This window comes from Oryctolagus cuniculus, chromosome 5, assembly GCF_051225735.1.
Source record: "Oryctolagus cuniculus isolate XC-2025 breed Fujian yellow rabbit chromosome 5, ASM5122573v1, whole genome shotgun sequence".
In the NCBI taxonomy this organism is placed as follows: Eukaryota; Metazoa; Chordata; class Mammalia; order Lagomorpha; family Leporidae; genus Oryctolagus; species Oryctolagus cuniculus.
Window position 1 is genome coordinate 1,481,213 of NC_142871.1, and position 6,000 is coordinate 1,487,212.

The window sequence follows — 6,000 nt, forward strand, 5'->3', positions numbered from 1 at the left end:
GAGGGACGAGCGTGGTGACTCCTCACTGCTGTGGCTGTGGGCAGAGGAAGAACAGGAAGGCACACGCCAGGGTCTGAGGGCGGGCATGAGGCACCGGTGGCTGAGCCAGTGCTCCGGACGCCTGTTCCCAGACACCCAGGAGTGCCTGGGTGCAAGGCCTGCCTCCACTTCCGATCCAGCTTCCTGCCACAGCACTTCCTGGCAGGCGGAGTGACGTCAAGGGCTCGGACCCCTGACACCGTGCCCAGGTGGGGTCTCTGGCTCCTGGCCTCAGCCTGGCTCAACCCTGGTACTGTGGGCACCTGGGAGTGAACCAGCAAAAAACAGCCCCCTCCATCTCTCCCTCTCTCTCTCTCTCTCAGTGTGTGTGTGTTCATGTTTCTCTCTCTCTGTGACTCATCCTGTCATTTTTCCTAAGTCCAAACAGTACAAAGTCAAAGTGTGCACAACAGTGCTCCACATGCGTCACCGACAAGGTTAGACCTGGAGGAATAAGCACATTGTGCCCAGAATCCGGAAGAAAATGAACTGTGGTTTAACTCTTTCTCCCTGTCTGTCTCCCTCCCTCCCCCGCTCTGCTGTCTCTGTCCGCTGTCTGTCCTCTGGCTCTATCTGGGCAGAAAACAGAGCGTCCAGCGCCTCATCTGAGATCCGCCTTGCCGGCCACCAGCCCAGACTCCAATCCAAAGGGAGCTGTCCCCAGAGCGCCCCCCGCCCTAGCTGTTTCCCTGGTGGCCCGAGCTCCTGCAGGCACAGAAGGAGGTGGCAGGTGCAGGGGCCAGCCCAGCCGCCAGCTGCCCCTGTGGCCCTGCTGAGCCAGGGGCGGCGGCTGTGTAACGGGCTTTGAAGGTGAGGTTCGCCGGCCCCATCCCTGCCTGCATCAAGTCATGCCCCCGCGCTGGCATCGGCGCCTCCTTGGACGTGGTCGGGCATGGCGCTCTGTGCTCGCGGCTCGCCTGGCCGGGCCTCTGCCAGGGACAGTGGACACTGGGAGGTTCAGAGGGGCCGCGGGACTTCCGAAAGCCTCGCAGTGCTGGGATTCACAGGTGCTCAGTGCACACAGGGGGCTTGTTCCAGAAGTCACGGTGCTGCCTCCCGTGTACGGCGGGGAGAAAGACCACACCGAGTATGAGCGCCGGACATTCCGGGAGCTCAGAGCCAACCATCGTCCTCTTCATCGGCCTGTCCTCAGGCAGAAGCAATGGCCCCGTCCCCAGAGGAGGGATGCGCAGGACGGAGGGACAGCAATGGTCAGGGGACACCCACACGAGGGGCAGTTCTCGCCTGCGCTGGGGCTGGGGCATATCTGACATCGGCCCCTCCTGCCATTACCCTAGAAGTCACCGGAGATGGGGACAGGGCCGCTGAACCCCTGGAGCCCTGCAGGGTCGTCTGAGTCTCGGCCCAGCACTGGGAGAGGCTGGACACCTGGGCCCCGGCAGCTGGGGGCTCTGACACTGCTTCCCGTGCCTGAGCCACAGACCAGGTGAGCTGGAGCCCGGTGACTCACGCAGGCGGCCAGAGAGACTCCACCCGTGCCCTGGGTCTCCCTGGTCAGGCCTGGATTCACCTGTCTCCTGCCTAGCCCTCTCTCTCCATCCGAGCGATCGCAGGCTGTGGCCCAGAGTGTCCAGGCGACCCTCACAGAGCTGTGCGTCTCTGGCCTGTCCAGCTGTCTTCTGCCAGCCCTGTCCGTGCCTGGCTCAGGTGAGACACCACGGAGAGCACACCCTCCTGCCCTGTGCCAAACCTCACCGAGCTCAATCCTGTGCCACCGGGCAGGACGGGACAGGGAGCACCTCGGCTGGGCTGGCTGTGCCCCACCCACACTCCGGGAAAGCACACCAGACCCCCCCGGCACCCACACCCCAGCACCCACACCCCAGCCCTTCTGTCAGTGACGTGCAGTGCCTCAGCGTCTGGGCTGGCCTGCTCATGACCTCTGTCGCCCGGGCTGCCCAGGACCCCCTCATGGCCCAAAGTCCTGGGGTGGGTGAGGCCGCCTGCAAAGGGCCCAGGAACGCGCTTCTGAGAAAGGCCGGCTCAGAAGTCCCGAGAATCCCAGGGACAAGATCAGAGGCCCTGGGGGGGTTCTCTGTGGGGACCCGGGACACAGGGGCTGGGGGCTCAGGGGTTCCTGGGGGGGTTCTCTGTGGGGACCCGGGACACAGGGGCTGGGGGCTCAGGGGTTCCTGGGGGGGTTCTCTGTGGGGACCCGGGACACAGGGGCTGGGGGCTCAGGGGTTCCTGGGGGGGTTCTCTGTGGGGACCCAGGACCCAGGGCCTGGGGGCTCAGGGGTTCCTGGGGAGGGTTCTCTGTGCGGACCCAGGACACAGGGGCTGGGGGCTCAGGGGTTCCTGGGGGGGGGGTTCTCTGTGGGGACCAGGGACCCAGGGCCTGGGGGCTCAGGGGTTCCTTGGGAGGCTTCTCTGCAGGGCCCGGGGCCTGGGTCTGGAGTCTCAGGGCCAAGGTTCATGCGGGGGCTCCTAGGTCCTGGGAGGGCAGCGGGCACTGTGCAGTCAGCTGAGGGGCAGGAACGCAGAGAAAAGCTTCCTGACCACAGTGGGCGCTACCCTCCCCATCCCCGGGGTCCTGGTATCACAGCCCCTCCTCGTCTCACATGTCCCCTCTACGTCTTCCAGGGGTGAGTCCAGGAGTCCCTGCCATAGGCGGCCACATCCAGCCGCCTCCCCTCCCAACAGGCTCAGGATGGCTCAGATCAGAGCAGGAAAGAGGAGGGGGAGGGAGCCTGACTCATGTCTGGATGCCCAGTGGGCTCCTCCCCGAGCCAGCCTCACCCTCTCACTCTCACGCCCTGGACTGCAGCAGCCAGCAGGACAGACCTCGGACAGCGGGCGGCGCATCAACTCAGCATCGCCAGGGAGGCTGCGGGCTCCAAGCTCTGGCTGTCCAGAGGTTTCCCAGGGGCCCGGGGTGTACCTGTGCTCTCCCCCGGGGCAGCACCCTGAGCCCTAAACCCACGTGACCAAAGCCACAGGCAGGCAGGCAAGGCTGTGTCTAACCCTGAGGGCGGGCACTGGTGCAGGTGTGTGAGAAGCGGAGAGCTGCCCAGACCAGGAGTCCTCTGCAGCTTGGAGCCCGATGCAGACGCCAAGTAACAGCTGTGGGTACCCTGTGGGTACAGCTGTGCAATGCTGTAACAAATCAGAAAGGACAGAGTAGAAACAGGGGTTACGTGAGGTCTTAGCCACGTGCACGGGAAGTGGCAATGGTTTGCATCAGCGAGGGAAAGTGTCTCGGCCCAGCTTTCTGTGAAGTCCTTGCCAACTTCCTGCTTTTGTTAACAATGCGTTCAAACAACAAAGGGGGCGTTTTGCTCCAGAAAGAGCACACACGGGGTTAAGACTGACTCAGCCAGCCCAGGTCACTCCGGGGCTGGTGCAGACTGGAAAGCTGTAGAATGTCCTGGAAGCTTAGGATGTCAGCATGCAGCCCCCCAGGGGCCGCACCCGCCCGCAGGTGCAGCCACGCCTGGCCGGTGCGGGGGTGGGAGCGCTCGCTCGCTCTCAGTCGCGTGCTGGCGGTCTCCCTACCCTGCGCTCGGCCCAGACCTCTGCTGCTGGAATCCGCTGTCTCTGCCCGAGCTTGCGGCCACTGTGCTGACCAAGCACCGCCTACCCTACGGAGGAGCTCAAGCAACTGGGATTCCTCGTCTCGCGGTTCTGAGGCTGCAAGGCCAAATCGGCTCTGCGGACATCCCAGGGGTGCCACGCACGTGGCGTCTTAGGACAAAAGAGCAGCAGAGTGTCTGTCTGGGGGCTCAGGTCCTCGCTGGTGTGTCCGGCCGCGTCTGGGCGGCGAGGCCTCGTCCCCAGCCCCTCAGCCCTGCCGTCCTGCCCAGGCTCTCCTGCGGGCTCCGGGCAGGACCGAGGGCCCGGTGAAGAAGGAGAGCGATTTCTAAGTGCAGAGCCCCGATATTTCTCAACTGCACTCCAAAACCGTGCAATGCCCGCAAGGTGGCTCCTCCCGGAGACGCTGGCGAGGACTTGCGTGCTCCACATGCGCCAGCACCCGGCCTCGGGGTGACATGGTTTCCGAGCACCCTCCTAGGGGCCCGGCCTGCATGGGCGCTGGCTGCCACAGCCTCGCCCACAGCCAGCAGCCGGCCACATCTCCCCAGGTGCTCAGAGACACGTTGGGACCCCCACCCGCCGCACTCTCTGCCCCCCCAACCAAGAAGCCCGTCCTGCAAGGGTGGAAGAAGGAAGCCCAGGACCCCCGGCCCCTGCTGTCCCGGGGCGGCCATCTTCCAGGGTCTGGCTGCAGCAGCTGGGCTGCCGGTCCCCAAGCCTCCTCCTCTCCAGCGTGGAACAGGGGCTGACCCTGCCTGGGAGCTGGCCTGGAGGAGCCGGCCCAGGTGCAGAAGCCTCGTGGTGACCCAGTGAAACCGTGCCTGGAGTGCTGGGCAGCCCCCGGGAAATGAAGGCCAAAGGTCACGAGAACTCAGTTCCCCAGGACCCTGCATCCCGACCCCTGCAGGGGAAGGTCGGGGGGGCGTGTCCCACGCCAGGCTGCTGGTGAGGGCACGTGTAGCCCCTGGCTGCCCAGGTGTGCCCCCCACAGGTGCATGTCCCCTTGACTGCTGGGCTGCAGGGTCCCAGTGACCACGGGCTGCAGGGTCCCAGTGACCACAGGCTGCAGGGTCCCAGTGACTTCTGGGCTACAGGGTCCCAAAGTCCACCGGGCTGGAGAGACTGCCAGGGCACTGCCTTGATGGTGACCCAAGAGAGTCCTGGGCCCGTGGCCACCCCCGCTGGTGCCCCTAGAGCATAAATTCAGCGGTCAGCGAGGTGGGGGGGCTGTGAGCAGCGACTCTGGGTGAGGCTCCCCGAGGTGCTGCCCTGATGGGAGCAGAAGAGACAGGGCGGAGCCAGTGGCGCACGGCTGAGATCCGAGTGGCCCGGCCTTGTCCCGAGTGGCCCGTTCTTCTGAAGGTCACCGGCATCTGATGAGAAAATGAGGAGGAGGAGAGAGGCTGTGAGCCGAGGGGCACCCGCCCAGCAGGCGTCAGCAGGGCGGCCCTTGCCCCACGGGGTCCTCAGACACAGGACGTGGGTGCTGGCGCTCGGCCTTGCTGTCTGCAGGCGGCTCGGGAACGTCAGCTGTGGTCCCTCGCACCTCTAGAAGTGGTGCAATCGTGACTGTAACAGCGTCCGTGGGCTTCGCGGATGCAGCTTTGTGACAGTCCTGACGCCCCAACAGCAGGAAAGCTGGGGAACAGGACAGCGGGCCGCGAGCCACCACGGTCAGGGCCGCTGTCCGGCAGGCCACAGGGCTGCAGAGCCTTCACACGCACTCCCCTGTGAAAGCCAGCGCCGACCGGGTCCCCCGCCCCCCAAGCCTGGGTGCGACCCTGCCCCTGCCCCTCAGCCCCTCGGGTGAAAGGCGGACACAGCGTCCCTCCACGGCTGGCTCTCACCTGGATTCAGAGAGCAAGACCGAGGGTCCGCAGGACCCTAGCGCTGCAGGGACCCAGGGAGGAGCGTCCGAGCTCCTCACAGGGGCCCCCGCGGCTCAGGGCAGAGGACACAGCCTGCACCCTCACACCATCGCCTGGGAGACGCTCAGCACCTCCCGAGGGTGCAGCCACCCAGCCTCCCATGGGCTTGCTGGGGGTGGGGTGTGGGGTGGGGGACAGGCCCCACGGGCCAGCTCGGGACCCCCCCGGTGCCAGGCCTGGGGTCAACCCAGGCTCTTCTTGGCAAAGGGCTCAGCTGCTCACCGCCCCCACTCTGAAACACCTGCTCCCGCCTGCTCCCGCCCCCCCCCCCCCCCGCACACACAGGATGTCCCTGAGTTCAGCCGTGGGCTCCCAACTCTGGCTCATGCTGTCTTCCCCGGGACTGGCTGACCCCTGAGCACCTCCACTGTGGTCAGCCCCGGCCCCAGAGGCTCAGGGTCCAGATGCGCTTTTTAAAGAGAGTGAGGTGGGGCCAGCGCCGTGGCATAGCAGGTAAAGCCGCCGCCTGTGGCACCGG